Source organism: Silene latifolia, chromosome 2 (assembly GCF_048544455.1).
Source record: "Silene latifolia isolate original U9 population chromosome 2, ASM4854445v1, whole genome shotgun sequence".
In the NCBI taxonomy this organism is placed as follows: Eukaryota; Viridiplantae; Streptophyta; class Magnoliopsida; order Caryophyllales; family Caryophyllaceae; genus Silene; species Silene latifolia.
Genome location: NC_133527.1, coordinates 48143040 through 48164640, shown reverse-complemented (window position 1 = coordinate 48164640; position 21601 = coordinate 48143040). Strand labels below are relative to the sequence as shown.

The 21601-nt window shown below is 36.3% G+C and overlaps 1 long non-coding RNA gene across 1 annotated transcript; it reads right to left on the bottom strand.

Annotated features, from left to right (window-relative positions):
- Window positions 1–18945: 18945 nt before the first annotated feature.
- LOC141629509 (uncharacterized) lies at window positions 18946–21245 on the bottom strand. The gene is made up of 3 exons (XR_012537300.1): window positions 21115–21245; window positions 20908–21017; window positions 18946–19156 (listed from the first exon to the last, which is right to left on the bottom strand). It is a non-coding gene; the product is annotated as an uncharacterized LOC141629509 (long non-coding RNA).
- Window positions 21246–21601: the final 356 nt, after the last annotated feature.

Genomic DNA, 21601 nt, shown 5'->3' with positions numbered 1-21601 from the left:
ATCCTAATAACATTCTATTACTATCAAATATGGAGTACTATATAGGAATAAAAACAATCATTGTTAACTTGTTCAATCTTTTAGCTCAAAGGAAGAGGTTTTAAAATCCGACGCAACTCAGGATCATATTCAGGTGGACGATATTAGCAGTACTACTTTGATACCTAAGAAAACTACTATGTTATCTGTTGAGAAAAATGATGACAATCATTTAAATGTGCGGGTGACTACTGAGTTTGTGATGACTACTGAGTCTGATGGGGTTTTAAATGGCCAAATGCGTTCAGTAAAGGATACTATAGCTGTAAATATTTTACAACAATATGATAGGACGACTACTCGTTCACAAAATGCTAGGACGACTACTTGTTTAAGGAATTGGCTAGACAACTAGTTTTGTGGCGTAAAAAGAAAGAAATACTCAGAGCCATGTTCAAGGGATATTGATGGAAGAAGTTATAGGATTGAAAACCATCGTAAACTGGATCATTGGAACTTCTAAATACAATATTGTTAGCAATGAGCTATTTGGTATCATCAGTGCAGCAGAAGCTGATAACCAGGTCCCTGATCATTTAAGGGGAGGCTAAGGACAACCTAGCCATAGCCTCACCTTGGCAGGACATGGATTAGGATGACCAGGCACAGACCAGGCCACAGCAAACCAGAATCAGGCTAACAACAATGATCAGGCAAGGTCTGTTGTCAGTACAAGTTCATCAGCTCACAAGTACACAATTCAGGCTAACCACCAGCTACCACCATGGCCAGCTGAGTCTCTATTCAACTAATATTAAATCAACCCTAAGGAGCCATGCCAATTTCCTAAAGCATTGCACAGAAAATCAGACTGAAAAGCTAGTTGCAGGAGGGTAATTCAGATAAAGCAAATTTGCCATTTTTGGCCAAACAAGGGAAAAACTCTCAACAAAGAAGCTCTTGGCCTATTTCAGCATTCATTAGATAGAGCCTTGAGCCACAGAAGATGCCTGAACCAAGGCCATTTGACCTTCAACAACCAGCCAAATAAATACAACAGCCAAGGACAACATTCACTATCAACCTGCAGCTCTTTTGTTCTTATTCAGTTTGCTTTAATGTAACGCCCCGTAAACAACAGGAGTACAAAATGGTATATTTTATTAAAAGCAGCGGAAATTACAGAGCGTTACCGCCGTATTTCCCCATACAGAGAAATACGAGGCTTACATTATTCTTTAGTATAACCAAATAACTAGTAACAAGTCTTATTGATAAGATTATATTATCATGATACATTATTCTCATTCTATTTTCTTGCGTCAATCTCACTCATGCCCTTCCCTGTTTCCTGTACCTGAAAAAGATTAATAAAATAAAGGGTCAACCAACCACAGGTTGAGTATATTTCCCATAACCTCCAACTCAAATTAATATAATTCGGGTCATTATTATTGAACAGGGCCACATTACGGAGCCGAGACTCCCTTAGGCTATGCCCTCCTCCGTGTACACAGGATAACCATCCTTTTCTCTTTTTCTCTTTTTTTTTTCTTTTTCTTTTTCTTTCTTTCTTTTTATCCGGATATAATGGGGCGGAGCCAATTGCCGAGCCCACTTCAGAGCTCACATCCATGTACACGAGATAAAATAATAATGTGGTCCGGTCCCTTCCAATAATAATGTCCCAGCTGATGATACATTGGCCAAATGTACATCTTAACAATGGTATTTTAACATTACCATTATCACGTGAGCATTATAACGTCAATTATTAACACAAACAGTACCACGGTCATATCTCACGTAACCCACATTACGTAAAATATACAAGTATAACATAACTTTATCACATAAACAATAATTCACGTACATTATAATATCAGTTGAGTAATTATAACGATAATATACTTACTCATTATATTAACTTAAGACGAAGAGGTAGGAAATATACCTTTAATATATCATCTCATAAATTGCTTGCCACCATTTATCTATATACAAAATAGCATTGATCATTTTCGTTGTGTCATGGGTATGAACTATGAATGAGGCATCCTATTTATAGTTTTCGAAAGTCGGTTAACACTTACTAGCAAATGCTACGTGGTGAATGTTTTCACAAAATGCAATCAAGTCAACCATGCCTATCCTAGGTAGAAATGCACGTGGTAAGTCTTAAACCACACCTTTTTTTTCTTCTTATTTTTTTTCTAATTTAACATGTGACAAAAATCAATATTATATATTAAATTTTATTAAATATCTAGATATTTTACTTTATGGGTTATTTTTTTTAGATAGGTCTAGTAAAAATTCTACGAGTGAAGTTATTATTGAGTCGAATTTCAACCGAACTATTTTATTCTTATTCTTGGGTCTTATCTATACTAGGTTATTATGCCTTTCGAATTTTACATGTCAATATATTCCTTCGGGTGAGATCTATTTCTTTTTGGGTACTTTCTCGACCTCATATTGATAAAAATCCTTTCTCTTTTCTAACAAAGAATTACTTAAATATAGTAAATAATAGAAATTTACTCGGGGTATCACATTCTACCCCCCTTAAAATAAGTTTCGTCCTCGAAACTTGGAGTATTAACTTATTGGAACAAATAAGGATATCGACTTCGCATTTCCTGTTCCGTTTCCCAAGTCACCTATGTGTCATCGATGTGACCGCAAAACCTTTACTAGTGGAATAACCATGTTTCGAAGAGCCTTTTCTTTGTGATCTAAAATTTGAATCGGTTTCTCTTCGTAGGTTAGGTCCTCCCTAACTTGCACCGGAGGTAAGTTAATGACATGGCTAGGGTCGGGGATATACTTTCTTAAGAATGACACATGAAAACTGTCATGGATTCTAGAAAGTTCTATTGGAAGGGATAGTCTATATGCAACATTTCCAACTCGCTCCACTATCTCAAATGGTCCTATATATCTTAGGCTCAATTTTCTCTATTTTTTGAATCTACTAAACCCTCTTCGTTGGTGATACTTTAGGAAATTTGAATCACCTACTTGAAATTCAACTTGTCGTCTTTAAGGTTAGCTCAATTCTTTTGACAACTTTGAACAGTTCTCATTTTCCCTTATATGTTATTCACTTTATACGTGGTTTCCTTAATCAGATCTGGTCCAATGACCCTCGACTCATCAATATCACTCAAACATATTGGAGATCTACAGTTTCTCCCATACAAAGCCTCAAAATGAGTCATTCCAATACTAGCATGATAACTATTATATGAAACTCGATCAAGGGCAAATGTTGTTCTCAAGACCCCTAGAATTTCAGAACACATACTCCTAACAAATATAGGTTACGTCTCCAAGTAATCTTGTTGCTTACACACTAACAAATATGGGTTAGGTTTTTGTTCCGTAAAGAGCTTATTTGGTGGTATTCACGGGAACCATAAACATTGCCAAATTTATAAAAGTAATCAACCCATTTTTTGTAAGTGTCTTTTTGTGTAAGAAAACTCTTTTCCAAAGAAATCAAAAGCTTCCTTCTTAATTTAAATGAGCAAACCATTTTTTTTTTCTGAAGTGTATAAGGTTTGTTGAAAGTTTGGAAAGCCATTTTCAAGAGTTAAAATATTTTCGAAATGTTTCTTTCAAAGACGAGTCTTCTTAAGTCACAGTGAACTACACTGTTGTTTTTTGTACTTAGACAATAAACCAAATGTAATGATCTCTTATAACACCATGACTCAATCTATGACATTTTTCATCTTTGATCATCCTTGTGCAATCTTCTTTGACAATTAAAGCCCTTGAGCTATAAGATTAAAACTTAAGAGGCACACAATTAAATAAACAATGAGATTAATTTGACTTAGGGCATCATCAACACTTAAATAATTAACTTGGGTCTCAACATCTCTGTTTGTCCATCGGTTTGTGGGTGAAAAACAGTGCTAAAGTTCAAACGAGTTCCTAGGGCGTTCTAGAAACTTTTCCAAAATTTCGCTAAGGAGTTTGTGTCACGATCCGATACAATGGTTTTGGAAATTCCGTGTAATATGCCATTCTCTTTTATGTATCTTTTTGCAAACTGTTCAGAGTTCCACGTGGTTCTGATTGCTAAAAGCGTGCCTTCTTGGTTAGTCGGTCTAATCACCATATCTCATTCATATCTTTTGGTGTCAAAGGCAACATTGTCACAAATTTCACTCCTATTGAATCCCATTTCTATGATGGAATGTCTAAAGACTGTAAAAGTTGTCCTTGCCTTTGACGTTCAATTTTCGCTTGCTGGCAGGGTTAGACATTTTGCAACGAATTCTAGCGCCTCGTATTTTCCTATGACTCCATCACATACGTTAAATGTTTTTATACATCTAACTTGCTTAAAAGGTGTAATAATATAGGGTACATGTGTATTATTTTCTCCTTCTTTCAAAATTTCCACTATTAAGTACACTAATTGCTCTCACAATCATAGTACCCGTCATCATATATAATAAGTCAAACTAATTTTTTTTGGGATATTCTACGGTGTACCCTCGTATTTTTCGGTTTTCTATGTTGTACCCCTACCTTTTTGAAATTCTATGGTGTACCCCTAAACTTCTTACTTACACAAAATCTCATTGAAGACGGCGATATCCGTCACAAGCTGAAGACGGATACTATTTCCTCTCACAAAATACCCATGAGAGACAAGTGGGGAAGCACATGGGGGATGCCCCACCTTGTCCCCTCTCCCTTTTTGTGAGAGGTCTTCAGCTTGTGACGGGATTAGCCCGTCACAAGCAAGACGCTTTGTCTTACTTATTGTCTATAATGACCTCCTTCAAATCTCCATTAACTTTGTCACTATAAAACAACCTTAATTTGACCTTTATTTTGACTCATTAATATTGTATCAACATCTTATATGAGAAGTATCACAAATCACTTTTACTAAGTACAATTTACTATTAAAAACCTCCGTTATGAAGCATGAAAAGATAATAGCGATTTGATAAATTTGAGTTAAATTTGTATACTATTTGGTGGGTTAATGGTAATTTGGCGAACTAATAGGTAAATGAATACGTTGCCGAATAATTGGAATGGTAAATAGACGATTTAATAGATCAATTAAGAAATTAAGCTAGCAAAGACAATGAATAAGGTCATTATATAGACTTATGTATAGAATTTAAGGGTATACCGTAGAATTTCAAAAATATAGGGGTACAACATAGAAAACCGAAAAATTCGGGAGTACACCGTAGAATATCCCATTTTTTTTCTAATCCCGTATCTTTTTAAATCTTCTAAACATACAATACTAGTTAACTAAATCTAATTTCCTCTATCATCATATTGAATCCCGAATTTTCTAACTAGGGGTAGGTAACTACAAAACAGTTACCACTAAGTGCCTCTACTACCACATATGTCCTACAAATAGGGTATTGAATACCTATATTACAATTAATGAGAAACTTCGACTATTTTACCTCGTCTCATGTGAACCTCCTTTTTTTATTTTATCTATATGAAAATATAATAGCCTTTCCTAGTTTGTCCAAGGCACAACATACTTCTGTGTAGAAGCGTCACTGTATAGCTTAACTTCTATACTTAGGAATAGGTGCACTGAATATTAAGTTTAAACTCATTTCCTCTCCTTTTTCCTTTATACATTATCACTCTATATAAGTTATTTTATTGATTGTATAAATAAACTGTCTACTTATTTACGGTTCCACCGACACTTACTGTTCACTGACGCAACAGTACCCACTGATGCTACAGTAATACAGTACCCACCGACACTTTTTTTCTTTTTCTTTTTTTAAAAAAAAAAAATTTCTATAAAAACCACAAATATTAACCATTTTATCCACCCACTTCATTTACTTCTTATCCATAATCTCATAAAAATCTTCTCTCTAAATTATGGATAAATCATCCGGTAATTCATCAAATAAATCACCCGATATCTCTTCCGACGAGCTTTATAATTCCGTTACAAAGTCCCTTAATGAAGTGAAGACACTCATTATCTTGCTAATGATATTAATATGTGTATTAGTAGCGGTATTTGCAATAATTATAGTTTATCTTACGAAATAAATATTGCTTGTAATCCTCTCTTTGTTATTATTAATCATGTTACTAATCTAGTGATTTGTATATTCTTAGAAGTTTTATTATCGCCTTAATAACTTCTTAATAAATAAACTACACATGTGAATCATGTTAAAAAAGATAAAAATTGGTTTTTTTTTTTTTTTTTTTTTTTTTTTTTTGCTTTTATTAGAAATCGAACCTCGGATTTCTTAAACGATCTGAGATTCTCGGACCACTTAGGCTCCTTTCCCAAGTTGACATCTAACTACAAAATATTACGATATTGTCTTATGCTATTACTGTTTCAACATCGATACTTCAAAACAGTAAATGCAGCTCATCTCAACTGGGCTCTTTCAATTTGGGCTTCATGAAATATTCAAATGTTCCCCAATTAAAACATCATAACTCTAATCCTTAATATTCTATTAATCCACAATTCCTCAGTAACCCACATTAATACTCCCTAATAAACCACTAATTCCACAAGATACCTTCACTCATGTCTACTATGCGATCTATAGATCCATGAAATAATTAATGTAATCACATGGTATCACGATCTTATCATCTTAATCACAAGTAACTTACAAAAAGTGCATTCACTAATCTAGTACTTTCTTTGAAGTAAAACTCTATAATCCAAATTTCACCATCACCAGCATATTACCTAATTACTGTCAACAACCAACAACTTCCAAATTTCAATCCCCAAAATCACAGTCATTCTCAAAATACAAATTAAAACAGAAAATATTTTTATCCTTTCCTTTTACCTCTAAGTATCCCAATTCATGTCAATCTCATTAGCATAATCCAAACGACTTAAGTACAATTCTATTAGCCATAAATCTCTGAATAATATCATCCAAGTCCTCAATCCACAAAATCTTCAAAACTCTAATAAGACTTTAATTTGTAATGCTCACTAATGAACTCCAAAAGAATTAATCCAACATTCTCCATAACTGAAATAATTATCTAATTTAACGTTTACAAGTCCCTAAAACTTTATACCTTCAAACCTCCAAATACTTTTTTTCTAACATCCTTAATATATTGGCTTGAAGCCAAAATATTTCTGATCCAAACTTTAAAATTCTTCCGCCTTGTGTCTACCATACAAATGCCTGTAAAATTCGAACTCCATAAATGTACTTACATTGACTCCATCGTACTCGACTCCTTTTCTTGTTCTCTCTCTTTTCCTATTATATAAAAAATTGCCTTATTCAATTCATTGCTATACTCCTAACTCCCGCCTCCATTCCTCCACAAAGTTAGGCATAACCTTCTTCTTCCATAACAAATACGACAAACTCTTTTCTTTTCCTTTACAAGTCAGGATTTCAAAAATCGTGACAGTCACTTAACTCGGTTTATCTATATCCTACATATATCACACCTTCTTAGTTAATATAAATTACCAAAAACCATCATCTTCTCGAACTCGCTCGGACATAATATTTCATCATTCCTTTATTGAAAAACATCGACATTTGCTACGTCGTTGTCGTTAAGTGAATCTAGTGCACTCTATTTTGGACTATATCCTTCAATATTGGGCATTAAAATAAATTTATTATACCTCGATAATATTGTATTTTTCATGGTTCGGGAGTCTAAATGACTAAAGTATAGTATCTTTATTTCACTATGCATTTATGGAATTAGACTCTGTTTCTCACGTATCCTCTAATATCTCTAACCTTGTGACATGACAGTAAGACTGAGCCTAGTAGTTCTTTATACTTTTTTTTTTCTTATGTAAGTTAAGATCTTAAAAGTATGCACATATATAGAATGATATGTCCCTAAGGACTGTATCAAATAATACACCAACAATAAATATTAAAAGGATACAAACAATATCATTAAGTCAAATAAGGTAATCACATAAGTTAACAACAGCCAAGGACAACATTCACTATCAACCTGCAGCTCTTTTGTTCTTATTCAGTTTGCTTTAATGTAACGCCCCGTAAACAACAGGAGTACAAAATGGTATATTTTATTAAAAGCAGCGGAAATTACAGAGCGTTACCGCCGTATTTCCCCATACAGAGAAATACGAGGCTTACATTATTCTTTAGTATAACCAAATAACTAGTAACAAGTCTTATTGATAAGATTATATTATCATGATACATTATTCTCATTCTATTTTCTTGCGTCAATCTCACTCATGCCCTTCCCTGTTTCCTGTACCTGAAAAAGATTAATAAAATAAAGGGTCAACCAACCACAGGTTGAGTATATTTCCCATAACCTCCAACTCAAATTAATATAATTCGGGTCATTATTATTGAACAGGGCCACATTACGGAGCCGAGACTCCCTTAGGCTATGCCCTCCTCCGTGTACACAGGATAACCATCCTTTTCTCTTTTTCTCTTTTTCTTCTTTTTCTTTTTCTTTTTCTCTTTTTCTTTCTTTCTTTTTATCCGGATATAATGGGGCGGAGCCAATTGCCGAGCCCACTTCAGAGCTCACATCCATGTACACGGGATAAAATAATAATGTGGTCCGGTCCCTTCCAATAATAATGTCCCAGCTGATGATACATTGGCCAAATGTACATCTTAACAATGGTATTTTAACATTACCATTATCACGTGAGCATTATAACGTCAATTATTAACACAAACAGTACCACGGTCATGTCTCACGTAACCCACATTACGTAAAATATACAAGTATAACATAACTTTATCACATAAACAATAATTCACGTACATTATAATATCAGTTGAGTAATTATAACGATAATATACTTACTCATTATATTAACTTAAGATGAAGGGGTAGGAAATATACCTTTAATATATCATCTCATAAATTGCTTACCACCATTTATCTATATACAAAATAACATTGATCATTTTCGCTGTGTCATGGGTATGAACTATGAATGAGGCATCCTATTTATAGTTTTCGAAAGTCGGTTAACACTTACTAGCAAATGCTACATGGTGAATGTTTTCACCAAATGCAATCAAGTCAACCATGCCTATCCTAGGTAGAAATGCACGTGGTAAGTCTTAAACCACACCTTTTTTTCTTCTTATTTTTTTTCTAATTTAACATGTGACAAAAATCAATATTATATATTAAATTTTATTAAATATCTAGATATTTTACTTTATGGGTTATTTTTTTTTAGATAGGTCTAGTAAAAATTATACGAGTGAAGTTATTATTGAGTCGAATTTCAACCGAACTATTTTATTCTTATTCTTGGGTCTTATCTATACTAGGTTATTATGCCTTTCGAATTTTACAGGTCAATATATTCCTTCGGGTGTGATCTATTTCTTTTTGGGTACTTTCTCGACCTCATATTGATAAAAATCCTTTCTCTTTTCTAACAAAGAATTACTTAAATATAGTAAATAATAGAAATTTACTCGGGGTATCACATTTAATTTCTTTTGTATCCGTTGTAAAATAATTTCACTACTCTTGTTTGCTTTCTAAGTTTAATATTGGCCCTTAGATGGAGATATCTAGGGTTTTATTTGTTCTAAGACTTCACAGGAAGGCCTATATAAGGACAATTCCTCAGTCTGTTTTACTCAGACTTTGATTAATGAAAACCTTGAGATTTCTCTCAAAAATTTGCAAATGTTATAACTTTGTTGAGTCTTAGTTATAAGTCAGACTTAATAATACCTTGTGCTTGCATAGGTATTGATTAAGGATCTGTGGTGTTACTTAGAACATGTATGTGCTTGCTTGAACTGTTTTAAGTGCATTGTCTGGTTGAGCTTGAATTGATTATGTGCTTGCTTGAACAATTCAGTCATAATCATCCCAAATTATTAAGTTAACCTCCTGTGCTTGCTTGAGGGTAAATTTGATAATTATACCCTGGTTTCTAGTCACAAAAAAAAGTGTCTTTTAATCCAACTGAGAAAACTGTCTAAGAATCAAACTGTGTCAGTCTGGTTTCTATTTATTAAAAATACTTATAATGTGTGTAAAATTCTGAGATTTGGCACAGTTTAAGTATACTATTTAACTAAATTGTCACCAATTTTCATAATTTTTCAAGTCCATTTACTATTTTTACAAAATTCCGCAAGTTTATTGCATTCCCTGAGAATTGCCCTTTTGTCTGTTTCAGGGTTTATGCAATTTGTGTATGTCCCCATAGTTTACACTGCAATCAGTGGTAATGATGAGGATATTCAGACCAACGACAATAACACGTCTAATGAAAATTCGATGACAGGGCTATCTTGGAATTGTAGGGGATTGAACGATCCTTTGGCCCCTACAATTGGAAAATTACGTTCTTTATTAAGTAATAATAATTACGAGTTTTTTCCTTTCTGAAACTAAATGTAGTATTTTTCATGTAGCGTCTATTTGTCATCCTTTTGGATATTTAGATTATGATGGGATAGATTCTTCAGTTAGCCGTGGTGGCTTGTGGATAGGTTGGCGTAATAATTTTAAGTTAACATGTTTTGTCAAATGTTGTAATTTTATTATTTTGAAGGTCAATCAATGTAAGGGGAAGTTGTGGTATTTGTGTCTCATCTATGGCGGCTCCATAATGTTATTATGAGAGGTTGTGACGAAGTGCATTACTAATAGGCTCAAAGGAATTATTGACAATCTGGTTGGTGAATTTCAGAATACGTTTGTCCCGGGAAAGAAAATTGTTGATAATGCTCTTATAGCGCATGAATTAATACATTCAATCTCTGGTCATAAAAGAGGAAATGTGGACGGCTTGCCTACAAAGCCGATATGAGTAAAGCTTACGACAGAATGCGTTGGGAATTTATACAAGCTACTTTAGTGTCCATGAATTTTCCAGAGGCATGGGTTAAGCTTATTATGGGATGTGTTACGACAGTTTCATATCAAATCCTTTTAAATGGTGAACCAACCGAAATATTCAAGCCGAAGCGTGGTCTTCGTCAAGGGGATCCTTTGTCGCCTTACCTTTTTGTGTTATGTACAGAGGTGCTTTCTCGAAAAATGGTGTCAACTCAAAATGATGGTGTAATATTGGGAGTTAAGGTGGCACCCAATGCACCGCCCATAAACCATCTCCTTTTTGCTGATGATCCAGTCTTCTTTTTGAAAGAAAAAGGTCCAACAAGTCGAGAACTAAGAGCTATTCTAAATCGATAATGTCAAGCTTCGGGTCAGGCGGTGATAAACAAGGCAATGTCAGCTATTTTGCTTAGTCCAAGTACAACAATTGAAAGTGCCGTCTAATTATTTAAAGATTTGGAGGCTTCTCCCACCGTACCTTTAGGAAATTACTTAGGTTTACCAACCGAGTTCGGTAAATCCAAGAAGCATATTTTTAATAAAGTTGTGGAGCATGTTTGGCAAATAATTTAATCTTGGCATGGATTATTCCTAACTCCAGCAGGAAGATTAACTCTAATCAATTCAGTCCTATCTACCCTTTCTGTTTACTTTCTATCGATATATGTTCAAGTTGCCGGTAAGTGTGTCAAGGAAAATCAATTCCATTCTGACACATTTTTGGTGGGCGGGTATGAAAAGTTCAAGGTCAATCCATTGGTGTAGTATGACTTTCCTAAGTCAGCCGTAAAGTGAAGGTGGATTGGGAATTCGCGACGTTGGTAGTTTTAACCAGGTGTTATGAGGTAAACAGGCGTGACACTTTCTAAATGACAACTCTTTGGTGGGAAAAATTTATGCGGCTAAATATGGATGTACAATTGAAAATATTCAGGACATGCAAAGAAAATGTGCTACTAATGTGTCCTGGGATTGGAGAGGTATTAGATGGGGTTTTGAGTTGGTTTCTAAAGGCATGGCATGGAGAATTGGTATCAAGTCGGAGTTAACTATTTGGAACAATAAATGGGTTCAAGGAGGTATTCCAGTTGATGTATCACTTTTATACATACTTTTATAGCTCCCTTTATACCATTTTACATACAGTTTCGTGCCTATTATATCATTTATATGCCTTATTTCAATGAATTGTCGATACTGCCGCTATTTTGTGTTTTGATGCAGAAATGACTCGTTATGAGTATGATCAAGCTAAGATTAGCATGGCGGAGACGGCATAGTAGAATACACGAAGCATGGCACGAGAAACGAGGAAGCACGAAGGCTAGAGGAGAAAGAAGAGAAGAAATAGCCTGTGAAGCAAGATCCTCGATCGAGTCACCTCTGACTCGATCGAGCAAGTTGTCCTCGATCGAGTCACCTCTGGCTCGATCGAGGATCCTCTCTGGCAGACTTATTTCCGGACTTTCCTAAAACGATTATCTTTTGTTATAAATTAGTAACTCGTGTTTTATTGTTAGACTACGCTTTATTTTACATTCATACTGCTGGATACTTTCTTAGAACCCTAATTTCTTCCTTGTGACGGTACTAATCTTTCCTCATTAATTAATCGTTCATTGTTTTATGTTCATCAATTATTGTTCCATGCTTTCAATCATGTTTTCATTATCAATCATTGTTGTTATTGTTATCGTCATGAGTAGCTAATCTCCTCATCTAGGATGAAGGGGATCTAGGTTAATTAAAAGGGAAAATTGATTAATTGCTATTGATATCGCTTAAGTTGTTGTTTTATTATTGTACTTCTTCTAGTTAATTAACTTGAGGCCTGAGTTAATTAGTGTAGCGAATTGATCCTATCGCCGACCAGGTTAGAATTAATATAGGCTGCGATAATCAAATAGATTGTATCTAATTATAGCGACCGCATGTTAGAATCGATCTAAAGGGCATAATATAGTCGACCGATCTTATGACCTTAAACAGCTTGATAGATTTAGCAATTGATTAATAATCCCCAAATAATTGACCTAGTGAACCGGAAGTCCTAGAACTTTAATATTATCGTTAAAACCTTCATTTACTTACTTGCAATTAGTTTATTAGATCAAAACAAAACAAACCCCTTAAATCGGTTACTTTTAGACAGTTTAAATACGTACTGGACTCGGCTTTTACCGCCTCCCTTTGGATTCGAGCACTGCCTTATCTTGTTAGCTATTCTTGTTAGTCCCGAGATAGATTTACTTTGGTTTGGTGATACGACTTTAGCCACATCACGATTACCACGTATGAATTGCGACATTTTAAGAAGATAATGCCCAAACTATGAGGGTAAAGGATCTACTTGATCATGAAGGTGGTTGGAACGTTGAACTTCTAATGACCTTATTTGATGATTATTGGGTTTCCAAAATTAGGGCTATATCATTGCTGCGGGGTGAAAGACATGATAAAATATATTGGAAGATAAATATGTCTGGATCTTTTGATGTTAAAAGTGCGTATAAACTAGCACATACTGAGTGGTATGCTACTAGAAGAAATGCAGAGACAAATTAAGAATTCAGGCCCAAGATGAGTCTTTTATTAGAAAACGCTATGGAATTTATCGGGTTCAGCAAGTTGGAAAATACTAGTATGGAAAATTTTGACTTCAACACTTCCTACGGGCGAAGAAATGGGTAAAAGAGATTTGGCTTGGGCATGACCATGTGCGTTATGCCACTAAAGTGATTCGCTCGAAACTCTAGAACACATTTTTCGTGATTGTGGTTTTGCCGAGTGTTTGTGGTTAGGATCTTCTCTTAGTATTCGTAGTTCAATGGGGAGGAGTGTCTCTATTCAAGTTTGGATGGTTAACTGGTTAAACTTCATCCGCAACAATGAGGATAATCAAACTGGAACGATCACTTTCTTGAGCATTTTGGCTGTAATTTGGACTGCGAGAAATAATATGCTTTTTAAAAATGTAAGTCCAAATTGCATGTCATCGATAGCATTGCATCACCAAGGAGTTCAAAACGCAACTTAAGCTTGAGAAATGACGAATGAAAAAAACAAAGGTGGAAGGACGTCAATAAATGATGATGACAACATGTTGCATCAAAGACGTTTAGTTATGGCGGGATATCCAATCTTTGTTATTGGTAATGGACAACATTGTTCTCTTTTGCGAGGTTATGTTGATGCAAAGATGGCGCAAGTCACGCGAAGCAGCGATCAGATGGATTATTAAAGATAAAACTGGACAAGTCATTTTCGAACATTCAGAAAGAATTTGGGCTGAATCTCCTATACAAGGTGAGGCAAAAGGTTTTTTGGAACTAACGCGGTGGACATTAAAGAATAATCTTCTTCATTTTTTTATAATGAGTGATTGCCAGAAGTTTATTCTACAATACTTGGGGCTGGAGGTCGCACAATAGGAGATCAAATGTTTGATCACAGAAATTTGGAATCTTGTTCCTAACTTTCATTGTTTTTCAATTTTGTTTATTCCGGGTGTTTTTAATAAAAAGGCGCATGGACTAGCTGGTGCTGCCTTTGCTTTGTAAGATACTAGTTTCCACTTGGCAAAAAAAAACATGATAATCCAAAATGTGGCTAAATTTCTATAGTGCACGATTTTTGTCGATGCCTATTCTTTTAGTATGTAGGGGATTCTATATTCACTCCAATCTTCTAGCTACCACAACAAGTAGTATTTTACTGTAATTGCAGGAAAAGAATAGATCGGTAGTTTCTGTTTAAATTTAGTTTTAACTATTATTTAAGTTTTATTATGTCATTATTAAGTCAAACATATCAATCTAAACACAAAATCACTTTCATTTGGATCAATATTAAGCATAATAATTGTCGGGTCATCAATTTAATCGGGTCAGTATCGGGTCAGGTCGGGTCGGGTTTGGGTCATTGATCATTGGGTCATGTCGGGTTACGGGTCGTCATCGGGTCGGTCGGTTTTGGGTTGCAATATTCACGGTATCTATCGAGCCGGGTTTGCTCGGGTTTAGGTCAGATCACTCAGATCTAACTTACCAGCTCTACTTCCTTTATATTATTTTCTATTACCAAAATGGTTGGAATCAGAATCTTGGACAAATGGAATCTTATATGACTTTATTTTGCACTTATGATTCTACTAGTAGATACTGGATACTGGATATCATATGCGGACAAATTTTTGAGAATACCTATTCTTTTAGCATGTATGGAATTCAATTTGGCTTTAAAAGGCTTTAATGATTGGGAATTAAAATGGGAATTTTGCAATAATTTCTTATAAACAGTTTAAATAAACCCCCAGAAATCGGTTACTTTTAAACAGTTTAAATACGTACAAACTCAGCTTTTACCGCCTCCCTGTGGATTCGATACATGTCTTACTGCTAGCTATTCTTGTTAGTCCTGAGATAGATTTACTTTGGTTTGGTGATACGACTTTAGCCACATCAAATTTGGCGCCGTTGTCGGGGAGGCAACAATTGTTTAGTTTGTTTGTGTTTATTTTGTCTTTTTTTCTCAGGGAACCCAGTTCCTTGAGACAGTTCTCACACTTTTCTTGTTAGTTCCGTTTATGCCCAGGTCTAATAAGTCCGAGATTATTCCTTTTGATCCTGAACCAGAAAAGACTTTTCACTACAGACGGAAATTTAATCAAGAAGTGGGTCAAGTAGAAGACTTGAGTATACTTGACGTCGAAACGGCGAGCTCAACAGAGACAGCCGATCGATTCTAAGAAGAGGAAGAGGACGACATTCCTATTCCTGACATTCCAATCACGACTGATATTCCTGAAACTACCATCATGCCTACTTTAGCCAGTCACTCAGAGCCGACCTTAGCTTCTATCCCACAAGGATTTAAGCTGCCCACTACTACCAATGGAACTTTTGAGATTCGGCCATCTTACATCAATTTGGTGGAACGAAATATGTTTGGAGGGACAGCTGCTGAGGATCCTGCGACGCACATGGAGAAATTTGTCACCTCTCTTTGTTCTATTCCATTAACAATTTGGAGTGACACAAGATCGAGTTAGCGGTGCTCTTTCCTTTCTCTCCGAAAGATGGAGCGCCGAGTGGTTGAGAGATATGGACATGGATACTGAGGGAGTTACAGACTGGAATTCCTTGGCTCTTGCTTTCTACAAGAGGTACTTCCCACCTCAAAAGACTAATGCTTTGAGGAATCAAATTACTAGTTTCAAGCAAGGAGCTACTGAAGATTTGAATGAAGCCTGGACTCGCTTCAAACGTTTAGTCCGATCAGTTCCCCATCATGGTTTCCCAAAGTGGTTTCTTTGCAACCAGTTTTATAACGGGTTGTTTGACGATCATCGTGCCCTTTTGGATTCTTCTGCTAATGGGAGGTTTCAAGATAACACCAATAATGGTGACGCATGGAAGTTGATTGATCAGATTGTTACCCATACCGCCAGGTATGGATATCCTAAGGGAAGCACGCGAGGTACTGGAGTTGATAGTGCCCTGGCGGCACAGTTGGAGACTATTTCTGCCCAGATTGCTGAGATAAAGACTACCGAATCATTGGGTAGTAAGGAGAGAGTTCATGCTATGAGTCAGCAAGTAGAGGAGTCTTGTGCTAGATGCGGTTTAGATGGTCACAGTGCAGCTGATTGTATGAGCACATTAGAACAGGTTAATGCCTTTCAGGCTTACAGATAAGGTGCACAAGGTACACCTTTCTCCAACTTTTACAATGAAAGAACGAAGGAACACCCGTTCCTTCAATGGTCTAGTCAGAATGTGCAAAACCCGCAGCAGTCACAACCGCAAAAGAATACTTATATCCCTCCCAACAATCGTGGTTGTCAACCATAAGGAGGATATCAAAGGCAAAATCAAGGAGGCCAGCAGTTTAACAATCAATATCAACAGCCTCCTCAGCAAACTCCTCAACAAATTCCTCAACAAGCTCCGAACAATGAGATGGCAGAGTTGCGCAATCTTTTGCAACAAACTTTGTCGATGCAGCAGAAGCAGACGGCTTAAATTTCTGAGCTAATTTCCCATGACAAGATGCTAGATAATCAAGTGGCTCAGATGGCACTTCAAAACCCATCAAAACAGGCCGTAGGTCTTCCTCCTCAAGGTAAACAAGCTCATGAGCAAGCTAATGTTATTCAGCTGAGGAGCGGTACTTGTTATGTGAATCCTGACCTGAAAAGCCTTGAGAATGAAGTGCCCATTACTGTTGACGAGGTCCCTTATATGCATCCCAAAGGATTGGGTAATTTGGAGCTTAGTGATGATGAGAAAGAACCTGACGAAGTTGAAACACGAGCTGACGATAAAAGTAAAAAAGACGAAGGAGCTGAACCTACAGAGGTTCCTCGATCGAGTCAGAGGCGACTCGATCGAGGATCCAGCCAGCTCAATCGAGTCACCCCTCGACTCGATCGAGGATCCACCTTTACAGCTGACGGTGTTTCAAAAGTTGTTTCTAAGGACAAGCAAGCCGAGCCCATAACTATTGCACTACATTTTCCTCATCGATAACAAAAATCCAAGCTGGATAAGCAGTTCGGTAAGTTCATGGAGGTCGTGAAGAATCTACAGGTAAGTGTCCCTTTTACTGAATTAATTACTCAAGTGTCGGCTTATGCTAAATTCATAAAGGAGATTTTGACAAGGAAGAGATCCTTTGACGCGGTGGAAACTATTGCTTACACTCAGAAGTGCAGTGTCATGTTGCCAATCAACTCACCACCTAAATTAAAGGATCCATGAAGTTTTTCTATCCCTTGTCAAATTGGTCATCTTTCTATTAGTAAAGCTCTTTGTGATTTAGGAGCTAGCGTCAGCGTTATGCCTTATTCTATTTGTAAGAAATTAAATATGGGTTCGTTGTGATTACTAATATGATGACACCGCAGATGGCCGATAGAATTGTTAAACACCCATTGGGGGTGTTAGAGGATGTTCCCGTTCGTATTGGGAAGTTTTTCATCCCCGTTGATTTTGTTGTCATGGACATGGCTGAAGACAACCAAATCTCTATCATCTTGGGCAAAGCGTTCTTACATACTGCAGGGGCGGTCATAGATGTTAGGCAAGAGAGAGTGACCTTAGCTGTGGGGGATGATACGATTATATTTAACTTGGAAAAAGCATTGAAAAACCCCATGATAGAAGAGACTTGTCATAGTATAGATGTTGTTGATTTTACTATTGATGAGTGTCTTCCTATGTGCTTGGACATGGATCCACTGGAGATTGCCCTGGTCACGGATCCAGCTGATCAGACGGGTTCATGGAGTCCAAAAGTTCATCGGATTGAGAAGCTTCTAACTGGAGAGGAATGCCCACATCAGAAGGTATATAGTTTGGGTGTCACACCTAAGGTAACTGAGGTAAAGAAACCTGAATTAAAACCTCTTCCTTCTCATCTCAAATATGAATTTCTTGATGACTGTGAAATGAACCCAGTGATCGTCAATGCTAGCCTAACTGAAGGTCAACTATCTGCTTTGTTGACTGTTTTGAGAACTCATAAAAAGGCAATTGGGTATAGCATTGATGATCTCAAAGGTATTAGTCCTGATTTTTGTATGCATCGTACTCATTTGGAAGAGGGCCACAAGCCCAGTGCACAAGGTCAGAGACGACTAAATCCTCCAATGCAGGAGGTGGTAAGAAAAGAGGTACAGAAACTACTTGATGCCGGTATAATTTTCTCTATATCTGATTCTAAATGGGTCAGTCCTGACCAAGTTGTACCTAAGAAGGGAGGTACTACAGTAGTAAAGAATGAAAAGAATGAATTAATTGCTACTAGACTTGTTGCAGGGTGGAGGATGTGCATTGACTATAGGAGTTGAACACGGCCACTAAAAAGGACCATTTCCCGCTTCCTTACATTGACCAAATGTTAGAGAGATTAGCGTGTCATAGTTATTTCTGTTACCTAGATGGCTTGTGACACCCTCATTTATTGCGGAAAAGTAAACACATAATTCTAGATAAAAACTGCATGGATATGTTTGTAATAGGTTCATTTGGGTAAAAACCTGTAATTTTAAAAACCTGAACCTGTTATAAAAATATCCAAATGGGAAGGTGTCAAACATGCAAGGTCCAAAATAAACCTCATAAATAAAACATCGCTAAAGTCGCGAAATAAAGTTATACAACCCAAGTATGAAAAAGGGAGACATATGTCCCTAAAAAGTATATGACATAAAAAGTGTTCAAGGGTCACAATAAAATAAAGCCAATCTAGGTCCCAAGGTTACTTTGCTCGCTAGCTCGTCCATGTACCCCATATATGCATCACCTACCTGTCAATCGTATTTTATACAAATACGAAAGCCACAGTAAGTGGGGAGTAACTCCGAGTTCTCCCAGCCACGAAATGTCATAATTAATATAACATGTAAACATAAGAATATGAATATGAATAACACATAGCCTTAGCATATAGATGCTAGACAATCATGATTATCATGTGAACAACAATACGACAACACATAGTCCTAGCATGTGAATACTAGACCGACTCATACTACACTATCATGTGAATCACATAACATCCAGGAATCCAAACTCTATCAACCATAGCCGGCTTGCATCTCAGCTTCTATGATTCATAGAATCATCAAACAAGAAAGGACAATATATCTAGAGACAGGCATAAGTTCTTAGGACAGTCAATAGTCACTCAGAACTCGAGTCTATACCACGAGGTAAGGTAAACACCCTAGTCCTAAACTGCGCGAGACCTAGCGACATGCGGAAAGTACCGCATCCAAGACCCATGATCACACACATGAGTACCCCTAAGGAGTCCACCAAAGGGTTGGCTAGTACTTAAGCTGACCACATACTTCCAAGAGTACGTCAGGAGGTCATGCCCTAACTTGGATATAAGCCCACCAAGCTAAGACACAAAGGCTATTAAGCGGTGAACATATACTCGTCAAAGACTATAAGGGCCTATCTATGACGAAGGCCGAAATACTCACCTAGAACCTAGTCCCAGCTTGAATACTTTAGCCCACACCACACAAGACAAGTAGGACACCCAATTAACCATAAGAGGGCCAAAGAGTCCAAACTTGCACACACACAAATGATCATATACACCCTAGCATATGAAAGACTACGCAAGAGCATATTCAGCTGACAATCCCATAATATCTCCAATATCGATAATAATTCAGATTCCAGCTAACCAACAGTACCATAATCCATGAGAACAAGCTAAAATGGCAAAGAGGCAATAAGACTCAAGCATAAGGCATCCAAAGCATCCAACAACCAACATGTGAAATGATAATTACAAATATCAAGGCATAACATAAACATCCAATAACAACCAATCTCACCTCAAAGACAAACCCTCGACCCTAGTCCCGCGACGGGTCATTGGTCAAATCGAGGCTGGCCGGTTTAAACCTAGTTTGACCAAACTCGTTCGGTCAATCTGGCCCAGCTCAGAGTCTTGGCCTACTTTGGCCTAAATCACAAAATTCATCACAATATCATTCTCATGCTATTTCCAATTTCTATCATGTGAAAAACTATCAACATAAGGAAATATATTCCAACTTACAAAATATCCAATTCAATTAAATTCTCGCATAATAAAATAGTATAAATAACCGTCCCACACAAGGGTAAACTTTTCTATAAATTTTATCGATAAAACGACGCCATTTACTCATACGGACTCCGAATTGAGTGATTCAAGTGGCTAAACCACCTAATTTTTCGATGTCGTTCAATCTGTCATATTTTTGGAAACATTGGAAAACGTCTCGGTCCGGTACTGACGCGTTCCAGCCAACACGCGGACTTATCACAACACATAATTCCTCATCCAAATTTGTTCTAAACAATAATATACAAATGGTTAACATAAATTAAACATAAGCATACTCATTTTACTCCATTCATTCATTTATCAACAAGATCGTCTCAAACAACAACAAACAACAACAACAACAACAACAACAAACAACAACAACAACAAACAACGAATACAACTACTAATGTGACATTAATTCGTCGAGTAACTCGGAATAGTTACCTTAAGTTAGCAAAGAGACAAGTAATAACTTGAGAAAGCTTCTAAAACCCAAAATTACTCTTCATCTTCAACAACATATGAGTCACCTAACTCATCTTCAAATTCTTCACCTATAAGAACAACAAAAACACAATTATTAAGCTAAAATTCGAAACCCTAAAAAAAGTGTCTTAAATAAAATTTGGTGGAAATGAAAATAAAGCTTACTAGTAGATGAGGATTGAAGAGAGGATTCCGAATATATAATTTTTATGCGATTTGGTGGAGAAATGAAGAAGTTATGGTGGATTTAGGGATTGTAAGGAGGTTATTTTGAGAGAAATTTGGTGTTTGAGAGAAGGAAGTGATAGAATGAGAATTGAGGAAATGAAAGATGAAGAGGAGACCCATGGAGGATGGAGGGTGCATGGTTTTGGGTAGGGTGTTTGGGTGAGTTTCAATTGTTTACGTTTTGGTTCGTTTCGACAGAAATTAGAACTATTCGTCGAACGCGATTTCCGAGAAAATTAAAGTTCTTAAACACGATTTTACTAAAAGATTAAGTACTCATATGCCCAATATCCAAACTCGTTTACCCAACGACCGTAAGAAATGGGAAAATCCCGATTTTACGACTTTTATCCGAAATCTATTTTATCAAAGGAAAAGGTTTAAATATAGTTTAAATCACTTTTAAACATTTCTAAACTATCAA